This window comes from Heterodontus francisci, chromosome 37 (assembly GCF_036365525.1).
Source record: "Heterodontus francisci isolate sHetFra1 chromosome 37, sHetFra1.hap1, whole genome shotgun sequence".
NCBI classification, from domain to species: Eukaryota; Metazoa; Chordata; class Chondrichthyes; order Heterodontiformes; family Heterodontidae; genus Heterodontus; species Heterodontus francisci.
This window is the reverse complement of record NC_090407.1, coordinates 30,374,981-30,389,729: the sequence shown is the minus strand read 5'-3', so window position 1 is coordinate 30,389,729 and position 14,749 is coordinate 30,374,981.

Sequence of the window (14,749 nt, the reverse complement as noted above, 5' to 3'; positions counted from 1 at the left end):
GAATTTCCCAGGGATGAAGCGCACAGTTTTTTTTTGAAACCACCCCCCAACTCTCCCCAAGGAAAGTGGTACATAGGGATGGACTGTCTAATAAATAGGATGGGCATAGATGGGCCTTGCAGTATATTTTTACCCACCTTTATGTTCATATATGAAGGTCAGAACTTCCTACACTACAGCATTGCATCAGTACTTCACAGAGGTATCAACCTAGATTATGTGCTCAAACCCAAATATAGGGACCATCTGACCTAATGATAAGGGTGCTACTAACTGAGCCAAACTACCACTCTAGCTAACATCAGTTTCTCATTGTAAGATTTGGGACATCAAGAGGCAGTTATAAAATAATCCAGTTTCTACAAAGCTGGTCAGTGGCAGCACATTAACAGGAGGGTCATAACATGGTGGGAGGCTTTACATGATCCATGACCTCAATCCATGTCCTTCCCTTAGGGACTGAAACTGTTTGCATACTGGTGGTATATATTGGTGTTGAATTAATGATTCAGGTATAGACCCTTCTTCAGATCTAAGTTTTAATGTAAGGTCTACATCTGAAATGCTAATTTATCTGTTCTCTCAACAGATGCTGATTGGCCTGCTCAGTGTTTACAGCATTTGCTCTTTTGGCATTTCTAGTGCTATCTGGGACTAGCTATCAGCTACCAGTCCCTCAGCTGGTACCCTTGGCAGACACACTGCCATAACTAGCTCTGTGCCTTTCAGCAGAATCCTGTGCCTTATTATGGCACTTTCTTAAAAAATAAAAAATGAATTATTTCACTACTGGTGGTGCTAGTAGATGGGTTATTGGTCAGTTTTTTTTTGAAATTGCATTCATAGTGTTATATCATGTCTCTGAGGATATCCCAAAGTGGATCACATCCAAATATGTTACAGTCACTGTTGTTATATGGGTTATCACAGTGGCCAATTTGCACAGAGAACTGTCCCACAAATAGCAAATAAGATGAATAGACTCATTAATTTGTTTTTGGTTGAGTGTGGAATGTTTGCCAGGACATCAGCAGAACTTCCTGCTCTTCTTCAAATAGAGCTATGGGATCTTTTACACCTAAATTGGCAGGCAGCTAGAGCCTCGGTTTAACATCTCTTCCAAGGGATAGCACCTCCAACAGTACAGTACTGCACTGAAGGGCCAGCTGAGATTATTTGTTCAAGTCCTCAAATTATGCTTGAACTCACAACTTTCTGACTCGGGCAACATTATGTATTACCAACTGAGCCAAGCTGACACCAGGCAAACAAAAAGGCAACAAACCCATGTTAGTCCTCAGTCAACATCATCTTCACTCAAATCTCGAACAATGTCCGTTCTACAACAGCGATTGCAATCACAATCCTACTGATATTTCAATAAAAGCCTTCTGAGCACATGTCAGGCCTCCAAGAGCACAGATTATTTAGTAAATTAATTGATCTAAGCCATTACTTGAAGATGTTTCTTAAACCTTTTCTTTTTTATTGTGTCCTACCAGATTTTTAAAATTAAGACCAATTAGCTAGGAAATTGATAACTGTTACGTTGAAAGACTTTCAATTTAATATAGTCACCAGAATTGATATTTTTATAATTTGCTAATTGAGGTTACTGTTAATATTATGTTCGATGCTAGATTTGAGAAATTCAGGCTTCTCAGGCCTTGAACAAAGTACCTAGGAGGTGACCTCAGAGATGCATAAGATATAAAGAGAATTGAAAAGACAAATTCTACTTCAAATTAAATTGTGACAGTAGGACAAGTGGACGCAGGTTCAAACTGGTTTGAGGGATATTTAGCACTGAGGTTAGAAAGTTCTTCATGCAAAAGAAAGAACATGTATTTATCATAATACTTTAGCCAATACTTTACAGCCAATAGGCAGACGTAGCAGCCAATTTGCACCCAATAAGGTCCCACAAACAGTAAATGAATGAATGAATCAATCAATCAATCAATGGATCAATGAAAAGATAATTTGTTTTCATATTGTTGGTTAAGGGATAAACATTTACGAACACATCAGGGCAATTCCCCGTCTTCAAAAAAGTGCCATGGAATCCTTTAGGTCCACCTGAACAAGCAGCTAGTCCCCTTATTTAACACTTATTTGAAAGACTGCATCTCCGACAATACAGAACTCCCTCAATACCACACCCTGAGCTGAATTGTAACCCTAAATTTTGTGCTCAAGTTCTGGAGTGCAGCTTGAATCTCTAAACTTTAGGCTCAGAGGCAATAGTGCAGTCACCAAGCCAAGCTGACAAAGAAGAAATCAGCATGTGAATTTTCTGTGTTTAGTAGCGGAGGCAAGATCTCTGGAATCATGTAGCGAACAGTTGTATGTTGTCATAGGAAGACTGTAGGTTGTTTCTGGATGGATGAGCTGAGATGCATGCAACTTAGAGTTGAGTTTTAAAGATAACAAATGTGCTACAATGCAAGAAGTCTGAAGCAGGTTTAAAAGAGTAAAGTACAGAGCCCAGCAGGACAGCATTGCAAGCCTGAGGTGATGTAAGGGTCAAGTTCCAGTGCTGCCGGTCACTCAAATCTGGCAGCTGCAGTTGAGGTAAGAGGGCTCTTAGAAGATGGATTATCTTCCAGTTTTGCACCAATGCCCCAACCCCAGTCTATATGTTTAGATCTTCAACGTACATTATGAACATGCAAATAAATTTCAATTTAACAAAGATTAGCAATTGCACTTTTAAATGGAGACATAAAGCAGATCTTGTTTGTTTCAGGGTATAAGAGTTTAGACTACGTCTCTGATAGGATAACCCTCATTCCTCAAATGGAATCATCCTCCACCTACTGCAAGGTTAAGCCTAGGTTATCAACAGGGAAAACAATTAGGATATTTTCATTTCCTTATTCTCTCCTGAATACTGTGCACCATATAACACCTGCAGTTGAAAAGGCTGGTGGGTGACTGATCCCCATTCTTCTGTCAATGAAGTTCATCTTCTAGCTACTAGGAAATGGCCCAATGACAAAGGCCCTTCGCCATCCGAGGGTCTTCAGAAGGTTCGATAAGAATCCATTCTTTCCCAGGACCTCAAAACTCTAAGAGGGTAAAATCCAACTAGGGCAAGGTTGCAAAACAGGCAATGTCAGATCTGCCACCCAGCCGATGTCTGCTGGATATTCAGTTGCATTGAAGTCAATGGAACCAAATATTTGGCAGGTCATACAACGGGTGGCAGGTGCAATACCGCCTACTTTGCATCCCCACACAAGTATCCTCAGTCAACCCTTCCCCATCCCCTTGAGTCTTGATTTCAACACTGAAGAATGTACAGGACTCTGTTTGAGGCTGAGAAGTAACCAGAGAGGAAAGTTCAGAGCAGCATTGACCAGGGGAGTACCAATACAATAAAGGGAAGAAAGTTTACAGCAAAGTGACAGAAGCTGGAGGCAAGTGGTGAGAGAGGAATCAGACAAAAAGCCTTTACAAATATCCCATGCAGAATTGTGAGAAAGATGCAGATAGGGAAGCGATGTTCAAATTATGAATAGAATGGTGTTGTCTCCTAGGAACATAGCTGAGATTTTCAGTCACCAGTCTTGTTACTATGCAAAACAACTTAAATGTGTCCCACCTTTTTAATTTTTCTCTTTTACTCACATCCACAACTTGCACACACTGCCAGCTATTGAACCATGACAACCTCACCACCCAAGCATATTGCACCATTCTCACCGATGTACCTCCCTCTCTTTTGGAGGAGACAGTGTTGTCCATTATTGGAATGGCCATTGCTGAGGTCATGGCCAGTGGCAGGGCTGAAATCATTGAATATGACAGTATGCTTATCCCTAATCCTCCTTCTCATGTCCCACTTTCTCCTCATCTACACGCTCCCTTCTAATTTAAAAACCATAGATGGTGTAAACATGCTCCTGTTACTCAGCCCCACCCCCAGCCCTCACCACAACCCGACTTTTGTGCCTTTTTCTTTTCAGATACCCAAGAAATGCAATCCTTGTGAAGCTGCGTGCTCGCTCCACCTTCTGGACCCTGGGCAGAGAGAATGAAATATAGTCGTTTTCTTTGAATACAGAGCCTCAGTAATCTCCCTTATGCAACAGTTGATGGCAAACTGCAAGATGTTGCAAATGTCTCCAGCTCCAGTCTGGAAGGTGCCGAACACATAAAGGTTTATCACCACAGTCACCCTCACAGCCACTGCTCCTTGCTCTGCTCTCAGGTTTTGGTTGTGGCTGCAGCTGGCGACAGATTTCAGTGAGGATATCCTTATTGAGGTTCAAGCGTCTCGCACATTGTTCCTTGCTGATGTTCCAATCGGAGAATTGCTCCCTGAATATGTTGGGTGCATATGGCCTCCTGCTGATAGCTCTTCGCTTCCTACTCCCTCTCCTAGCAGCTTGTCCTGTTCCACGTGGCCTCTGCTCATTTCCCAGTCATTCTCTATTTCAAGGGGAAGGCCTACTAGTGCACTCATGTCTGGGAGCAACTGATTTGTGCAGAAGCCTTGAAGTTCGCAAACATTCCTTGAGCACCTGCTACACCACTCCCTGTAGACTTTTGCAACTTAAAAGAACTATAGAAAACACACTTGCAGAATTATAGCAACTGCCGGACGAAATCAGCCAGCAGTTAACCTGTAAGTCGTTTAGTAGTCCTTCCTGCCACTTATTGCATGTTCAGCTGTGCGAGGTTAAAACAGGATATTGGCTGGAACATTGAGCTCCAAGATGGTAGCACTAATGTCAAATCAACATTGCACACTGATTGACGTCATGATCTGCCTGCTCTGCATACTTCCGGCAGACATTGGCTGCACGATAATGTCTTCACCAAGATGTCGTCCAGCATAATTTGTGGCAGATGTGTGAACATGCACATCAGATGCCATTTCAGTCCCAGAATAGCACCTGCAGCACCCAAACAATGTCCAATTTTCCCTATTTCTATCTTTTATTTCTCCTTCCTTCCACAATCCTGTGATTGTGATCTTGCAGCTATGGAGGGTAAGCTGTCCCAGTGTCCGCAGCACCTGTGAAAGCTCTGTATCAAAACTCTAGTGGGAGAAACAGCCACAATAACAACTGGTGCGTAGTACCTTTAAGTTGGAAAAACATCCCAAAGCATTTTTGCACAGGCATAAGGGAAAAAAAAGAAGTGCCAGAGTGGTGGATTTGATAGGCCTGAAATGTATGACCATGGCATAATTGGCAACACTCTAGACTCTGAATCCGTATTTTTAACCTCAATACTACTCAGAGAAAAGAAAAGTCACGCTAACAGCAGATGGTCATTACACATGGCCAGAAGTAGCAAGGGAACTCTCAAAATTGATATTCCAATCGCTTCTGTCCTTGCTGGATTCAAGCCCAGCTCCTGGAAGTGAAAGACCACATGTTCTAAGTGAGAATGATTTAAATCTGTATGTGAAGCAAACTGCGTTCAGAATCAAAGAAATTCTTCCAGAACAATCGATTGAAAACACAGGCATGACAACACTTCAGCATTCTTTGGGGAGTCTCACATGAGGGTGCGCTTTCTCACCCTCGCACCTGAGCATTGTGTTCTCTCCACATATATATAAGCATTCCCAACATTGCTCTTAACTTTCTCTCACTAGAAAGCAGCAGAAACTATAGAGATGGAGCTCATCCTGTCATTCATAGTAATGGTGAATGTCCTGTTACCAAACCTATGGGACCTCAAGTGAAACTATAGCTTTAACTGAAGAGTTTCATTTCAGCTATGAATGCTGGGATAGCCCTGCCTACTCTTTGGTGTGAAAAATCAAAAGACCTTGGAAAGTTACATTTAGGCAGATTCTGAAGAGAAAAACAAAGAGAAAAAGAGAGCAAAAAGAGGAAAGAAGAAAGAGTGAGTGAGAAGGAGGAAAGAAGAAGTGACTGCCAATGAGTGTTGTCCTCCGTAAGCCATGTTTTTGGACACACCAAGCCTATTAGTGAATGGGCATCTCAATTATATGGCTTAATAATGAAACTTTTACAGCTAAGATTTGTCCAGTGCTGATATCTTTACCGATAGTCTGAGATCAAGTGGTCAAATCAAATTAATATGCCACTCACAGGAGATATTTGACTATTCTACCTTCTGTCTGTTATATAAAAATCTATTTTTAAAAAAGCACTGGTAGAGAGCTCCATACTCCATACAAGCCATACAGATCAGAAAGGGTAAAACCCTGGTCTGTGATGAGTTGGCTGTTCTCAATCAGGGTGGTAGGGGAGTTATGACTGGAGCTGAAGGTGGGAGGTGGAATCAGGCAGAATTCCCAAATCTCTTTGAAGGCATGTGTGCGCTTATGGTATTCGGTGAGGTCATGACTGGCCTCTGCTGTGATGCCTTCCAGAGTCTAATACTCAATTGAAATGCGCTGTCTAATCTCACACATATAGAATGGTACAAGAAGGCTGTTGACACCTATACCACAGCGTGAATCAATTTTGAAGAAAAGCAGGGCAATTCTCCCCCGTGTCCATCAACCAACATCATTAAAAAAGATTATCTGGTCATTATCATGTTGCTGTTTGTGGGAACTTGCTGTGCACAAATTGGCTGCTGTGTTTCCTAAATTACAGTGACAGCAGTTCAAAAGTACTTAATTGGCTGTACAGAATTTTGGATGTCTTGAGGTCATGAAAGGCTCTGTATAAATTCAAGTATTTCCTTCTGTTTAATATAAGTTCCCCATACATTGTCTAGACAGCACACTTCCAAACCCAAGTTCATAAAGGCAATTATTCTGCTTTATTCGTATCTCCTTTTGCTGCATAGTTGCCTCTGAGTCTGAAGGTGAGCAGCACACTGGGATTTGAGTGCATAATCTAGGCTTACTTTGTGATGAAGTACTGAGGGAGCTCTGCATTTTTGGAGCTACTATCTATCAGCTGACAGACTGAACCCAAGTTGAGTCTGCCTTTTAACCATCTCATGGTGCAAGTTGAAGAAGAGCACCAAGTTCCTGGCCAACATTGCTCCCTCAACCTAAAACAAATCAACTGATCATTTGCTTGATAGATGTGTTACGACCAAGTAAGAAAGGGGTCTAGGGTTCCCTCTCAGCCTTCACCTGGTCTTACCACAACAGGGTTTATTTTTTAAACACATGGTTTTTCTTAGCTCCCCCTTAGTGAATCCTTGTTCACTGCTTTCCAATTGTATGGTAAAGAAACCAGCCAAACAGGTTTTCTTGGGTTTAAAGAAGAAAAGTTGAAATTTATTAAACTTCAACTCTAATTCGGTTAACGCCTACGGATACACAACATGTCCACGATAGCATACATAGGCGATAAACACACATGCTGAAAGAGACAGAAAAGAGCAGAAGAAATAAAGTGGAAAAATTTGAGGCAATATCTGAAGATGGTTTTGGTTACTGTTCTCTGAGCTTGCTGTAGAGTCCTTGATTGTAGGTAGATCTTGTTTTTCGTTGGGGCCCAGTGTTCTTCTTAAACCTTGTCCGATACAGGAGACTTTTCTCTCTTGAGGTTCACGTCTTCAGTGGATTTGGAGTTCTGTGAGAAAGAGAAGGGAGCAGACAGGAGAGGTCTTCTCATTCCAGGAGCAAAACAGTCTCCCTCTCAAACTGTCTGTACAATTCAAAAAAAACTCAGGTTGCTCAGCAGATTAGCCATGTGGCTAGCTGGTTTGCCCACGTCTGTTTGTGGATTCGGCTATCTTAGCAGTCATCCTGGAATGTGAGCTTCTTCACCTTCAATGTCTGGTGATCAACGTCCATTGTGGGTTGATTGTGTCAGGGAATGGTCCTTTGTCTCCACAAGCACTGTCTGTTCATATGTAAATGTTTTTCCAGCCACAGCTGATCTGTTTAACAAGTCATTTCCTCGCTCCAGCAACAGTTTAAAATCAATGTTCATATGACAAAATTAATATGCCTCATTCCTGGCAGGTGGGGGTTTGCATGACAGTTGCTTGTTGGTTGTAGCTGGTGCAAAATGCCTGTCTACATAACAACAATCGATGCATTTTAAAAAGTAATTCATTAAGAGAAGCACTATGAAATGGCGTGATAAGCTCTACAGATACAAGTATTTCTGTTGTATCAATGTCACATGAATGCTAAACTTCAGAGTAATTTTATCTTTGGGATAGGGAGGAGAGGGAAACTCATGTTTTACTTTGAGTCTAGCCCAAAATAAAAGTAAAAAATATTTGATTTAGGATTATTAGCAACCATCATAGGAAAGCCTCCATCCCATCTGTCTGGGCTAGCTTCTTATCCAGGTCCCAGGAGTGAGAAGATGGCCTACTAACACACTGCACCACCCGGTCCCTGAGTGCTTCCAAGAATTTGATTTAAGAAAGCTTGTCACGAAAGTGTTGCGAAGTTGTACCATCTGTTGCAAATCTGCACTCAATACTCAACTATTGTGTTAACCTGAATAATGATGTTTACCCTCTGTGCAGCCTCGGATATATTTGTGTTATAATTCTTTCCTCATTTGGGCTAATTTACACAGTTTGCTGCTAGTACGCATCCAGTTTCTCATGAATGTGTCAGTCACTTCAGCACATGATGTACATGTGAATTATCCACTTTGTGATGTGATGAATTAGAGGAACCCTGTGACTGAATGTTACAGATTCCCTGTGCCATTCCCAAACCCCTTTCTTTTGTTTTAATTTTAATGTAAGGTCATGGCACTACTCCAGGTTTCACACACGTGCTACAGCTGTTGTTAGGGCAGGAGACCGGGGTGTTGATGGGAATTTTTTTAGAGGAGTAACTAAGTAAACAAAGAGAGGACATGCTTTACTGTAGCGCAAGAGATAATGACAGCTCATTGTGCGCTGGTTCTGCTTTCCCTCTTCACCAACACTCCATTATGTATAAGGACATTATTTATTTTCAGGACCCTTTAAACCCACCAAATGAGTGCAGTGCTTCTCTTTCTGAAACAAAAAACTAATGACTGCAGCTAACACTACCCACAACCCCACAACCCCCAAGGGTTTCTGACTTGTTGACAGGAGAACAGCTATTTAACAGCAAATCAGCTCACATCAGTATTCCCTCCCCTCCACTCCTGAAGGCTTATGCTGGGGTACAGTATTACAGGAGCCAGTCACCCTCCTGTATTTCATTCAGTGGCCATTCTTTCTGTGTGAGGCTAGGTTGTGAGCATATGTGGGCTTTTTGACAATAGGGGGATGTCACACTCAAGCCGAGTCCGGTTCTATCCCAGTGTCACATAGAAATACAGAGCGAGTATATACCCCTGAGAGGAAAAAGCTCCACTTCACAGAAAAAACAGCCATGGACAACTAAAGAGATTAGGGATAGCATAAAATGAAAAGGGCTTGCAAAAATGCAAAACGCATCACAGATCCGGCGAATGGGATCGATACAGACCAGCAAAGGGTCACAAAGCAGCTTATAAGAGCTACTAAAAGAGATTATGAAAGGAAACTTGCAAGGGATATCAAAATCAATAAGATTGAAATGTTATAGTTACAGAAAGGGAAAATGGGTGATCAAGAGCAATGTAGGCCCACTAAAAGCTGAAAATGGAGATATTGTCATTGATAATGGGGAAATGGCAGACATGTTGAACAAATACTTTGCCTGAGTATTTACAGCTGAAAAGGAGGATAACTTGCAGGAAGTCCTGAAAAAATTAATAGCCGATAGGGGACAGGAACCTAATACAATTAACGTAAGTAAAACATCAGTAACAAGGAAATTAATGGAACTAAAGAGTGAGAAATCCCCAGGACCTGACGGTTTCCATCCAAGAGTGTTAAAGGAAGTAGGGGAGCACATTGTAGATGCCCTAACTATAGTCTTTCAGAGTTCCCTAGATTCAAGAGCGGTCCCTCTGGATTGGAAAGTTGCAAATGTCACTCCACTTTTTAAGAAGGGTGAAAGGGGAAACCAAGGAAATTACAGACCAGTTAGCCTGACATCTGTGGTGGGCAAGTTGCTGGGGTCTATAATCAAGGATAGGGTGACTGAACACCTAGAAAAATTTCAGTTAATCAGAGACAGCCAGCATGGATTCACGACAGGAAGGTCATGCCTGACAAATCTCATTGAATTTTTTGAAGAGGTGACTAAGGTAGTGGACAGGGGAATGTCTATGGATGTTATTTATATGGACTTCCAGAAGGCATTTGATAAAGTCCCACATAAGAGACTGTTAACTAAGGTAGAAGCCCATTGAGTTGAGGGAAAATTATTGACATGGTTAGGAAGTTTGTTGAGTGGTAGGCGACAGAGAGTGGGGATAATGGGTAAGTACTCCGATTGGCAGGATGTGACTAGTGGTGTCCCGCAGGGATCTGTGTTGGGGCCTCAATTATTCACATTATTCATTAACGACTTGGATGATGGCATAGTAAGTCATATATCCCAATTTGCTAATAATACAAAGTTAGGCGGCATTGTAGACAATCTAGATGATAGCATAAAATTGCAAAGAGATATTGACAGACTAGATGAGTGGGCAAAACCGTGGCAGATGGATTTCAATGCGGGAAAGTGTGAGATTATCCATTTTGGACCAAAAAAGGATAGAGCAGGGTACTTTCTAAATGGGAAGAGGTTAAGTACAGTGGATGTCCAAAGAGACTTGGGAGTTCAGGTGCATAGATCTTTAAAATGCCATGAGCAAGTGCAGAAAATAATCAAAAAGACTAATGGAATGCTAGCCTTTATATCTAAAGGATTAGAGTATAAGGACACAAAGGTTATGCTGCAGCTGTACAAAACCATAGTTATACCCCACGGAGTACTGTGAGCTGTTCTGGGCACCACACCTTAGGAAGGATATATTGGTCTTGGAGGGAGTGCAACGTAGGTTTACACGAATGATACCTGGACTACAGAGGTTAAGTTACGAGGAGAGATTACACAAATTAGGCCTGTTTTTGCTAGAATTTAGAAGGTTAAGGGGTGATCTGATAGAAATCTTCAAGATATTAACAGGAAAAGACAGGCTAGATAAAGATAAACTATTTCCACTGGTTGCAGATTCTAAAACTAGGGGGCATAGTCTAAAAATTAGGACCAGACAGTTCAGGAGAGATGTTAGGAAGCACATCTTCATGCAAAGGGTGGTAGAGGTTTGGAACTCTCTCCCACAAACAGCAGTTGAAGCTAGAACAGCTGTTAATTTTAAATCTGAGATAGATTTTTGTTAAGCAAAGATATTAAGGGATATGGGCCAAAGGCAGGTATATGGAGTTAGGCCATGGATCAGCCATGATCTCATTGAATGGCGGGACAGGCTTGAGGGGCTGAATGGCCTACTCCTGTTCCTATCTTCCTGTGTTCCTGGAAACAGAAGTAGGCCATTTAGCCCCATGAGCCTGCTCCAATAGTCAACGAGATCATGGCTGATCTGTGACCTATCTCCATATACCCATCTTTGCCCCATATCCCTTAATACATTTGGTTAAGAAAAATCTATCAACCTCAGATCTAAAATTAAGAATTGATCTAGCATTAACTGTCATTTGCAGAAGAGTTTCAACCTTCTATCACCCATTGTATGAAGAAGTGTTTCCTAATTTCACTTCTGAAAGATCGGTCTCCAATTTCTAGACTATGCTCCCTAGTCCCAGACTCCCAAACTAGCCTAAATAGTTTCTCCAAACCTATCCTATCTGTTACCCTTAATATCTTGAATACTTCAATCAAATCACCCATTAACCTTCTAAATACCAGGGAATACAATCCTAGTTTGGAAATACTGAGCAGGTCTGGCAGAATCTGTAGAGAGAGAAAGAAAACGAACATTTTAAGTCTGTGTCCTTTCATCAGTTCTGATGAAAGGTCACAGACCTGAGACGTTAACTCTGTTTCTCTCTCCATAGAGGTTGCCAGACCTGCTGAGTATTTCCAACACTTTCTGTTTCTATTTCAGATTTCCAGCATTTGCAGTATTTTGCTTTTACCCTTTTTTTTAATATCTCTTCTTGTAGCTTAACCCTTGGAGTCCAGATATCATTGTGATAAATCTATGCTGCACTCCCCTGAAGGCCAATATACCCTTCCTAACAAGCACATGTACAGGTGTGTATACAAAGACATACACCCACACACATGCACTCAAGCCTTCCAGCAGGGGTCACTGGACAGCTATCAAGAATGAAAATCTGGACTGTTTTCTCTGCCCTTGGCCTGGACTGGCTCTATTACCTTTGCTGTCTCCATGGGTGAAATCAAAAAGCTTAGTATTGACTGAGGATCAGAACATATTGGCTGTGTTCAGTACTACACTGGGCAGTTCATTTAGCAACATGCCCTTCACAGTACAATATTTTGAATGCCTTTTATAGGCGCTTATGGGGTGCAGGTTGATGTTGAGTATTGGCAAGTAGTATTCTCCTCTTTGCATCTTGTGGCAGTATCAAGTATTTCCAAGTCAGGTATAAAGTGGGCCACACGCACAATGTCTTCACTACATATCCCTGCAGACCACCCATACTGCACCACTATGATATTTTCATCTCCTACACCCAAGCCTTATCGTCTCGTCATCCAATGTGGAGGCTTAGTGCCCGCTAATACCAAATTTGAGGGTCATTTTGAGCTGTAGACTAAAGTCTACTGGAATCTTAATTAAGAATGCCTCAACTAATTTCATTAAGTACCTATGACAGCTGTCAGAGAGAGGAGACTTTCATCTATCTGTCTTTGCACATTTGAACAAAGATCCCAGAAAACTCCATCTGTCATCCAGTCCCCTTCAGTCCTGATTTTAATCCACAAATATGTTAAAGCTCCATTCTGTAGACTAACAGTCCTCGAAAAATCTTACAAAGCAAATCTCTGTTTTGATCAGAGTTGTATTCTATTTTATTCCTCTCGCATAGCCACACAGTTCTCCTCAGGAAAAAAATGGGAAAGCTCCTACCAGCATTTCCTTTTATTGAGAAACCTGGATGAATCTCAAGGCCCAGAGAACTGGAGAAATCATAGAAACATAGCATCATACAGCACAGAAGGAGGCCTTCCGCCAGCTACTCTTGTGCAGGCTCTTTGAAAGAGCTATACAATTCATCCCACTCCCCTGCTCTATCCCTATAGCACTGCATATCTTTCCTTTTCAAGTATTTATCCAATTGCCCTTTGAAGGTTACTAATGATTCTACTTCCACCACCCTTTCAGGCAGTATGTTGCAGATCACAACAATTCGCTGTTGTTACGACCTGGTGAGAAAGGTGTTTAGGAATCCCTTTTAGTCTTCACCTGGTCTTATTGTAACAGAATTCAGATTTAAACACACTGTGTTTTGAGCTCCCCCTTAGTGAATCCTTGTTCACTGCTTTCCAATTATAAGGTAAAGAAATGAGCACACCAGGTTTTCTTAGGTTTAAAGAAGAAAAGTGAAGTTTACTAAAACTTAAACTTACACTCTAATATGGTTAACGCCTACGGATACACACCGTGCCCCACACTAGTATGCATATGCGATACGCACATGAAAACATGGACAGAAAAGAGCAGAAGAAAAATAAAGTAAGAATTTTGAGGCAATCTCTGAAGAGGGGTTTTTACTGTGCTTCGAGCTCACTGTAGTCCTTGATTATAGGTAGTCTTGCTTTTCGTTGAGGTCCAGTATTCTTCTTAAACCGTGTTCACTGTTGGAGACCTTTCTCTCTTGGGGTTCATGTGTCTTCAATGGGTCTTCAGTTCTGTGAGAAAGAGATGGGGGCAGACAGGAGAGAGGTGTTCTCAATCCAGGAGAAAAAAGCTTTCTGAGTTCAAATTCTCTGTGGCAAGTTCAAATTCTGCAACAGCCAGTTAGTCATGTGACTTAACTGGTCTGACCACTTCTTCTGTGTACTAGGGAAGCAAGGACTGGGTCTTTTGTTCCAACACTGTCTGCTAGCATGCAAAAAAAGTTTTTCTGGCGAGGGTCATGGCAATTCCTTGTGATAGACCCTCTTTTCTTCCCAGCACCAATTTTAAGTTTTAATGTCCATGTGGCGAAATAATATGTGCCTCATTCCTGGCAGGTGGGGGCCTGCATGACACTGTGTAAAACTAAATTCTCCTCCCGTACATCCTCAATCCCGGTTCCCCTGCCAATTATCTTAAAGTAATAAAGAGAAAAGCAGCAACAAAGAGCTAGTGATTTAATTCTGCCAAGTTTGGGTTTTGAAAGCCAATAGGTTGAAGGAGGAAGAAAGGAGTGAAGGAGGTGAAAATCAAACCCGTCACTTCCCTCAAAGGGAAGAACCTCAAAGGGATGGTCAGACCTCAAGGGTGGCAAAATTGTTTGTATAACCCATTAGACTCTGCAACTTTGCTGATTTGGGGATCTTGTGTACCATTCTCAGTAGGACGATTTAATGTCAGAAGCAAAATACTGCAGATGCTGAAAATCTGAAATAAAAACAGAAAATGTTGGAAATGCTCATCAGGTCAGGAAGCAGCTGGGGAGCGAGAAATAGAGTTAACGTTTCAGGTCAATGACCTTTCATTAGAAGTGGAAAAAGTTAGAGAAGTAATAGGAAAAAAATTCAGTTGAGATTCTTGGTCCCAGACTGCTATCCAGTGACCCCTGCTGCAGTGTGTACCTATTCATACATCGTGTTGAAAATGTTAAAACGATTCAATGGGCCGATACAGAGAAACTATTTCCTCTGGTGTGGGATTCAAGACTGAGGGGCCAGCATCTTAAAATTACCGCTAGGCCTTTTAGGAGGGAAATCAGGAAGCATTTTCTTCACACAAAGTGCAGTAGAAATCTGGAACCCCAAAAG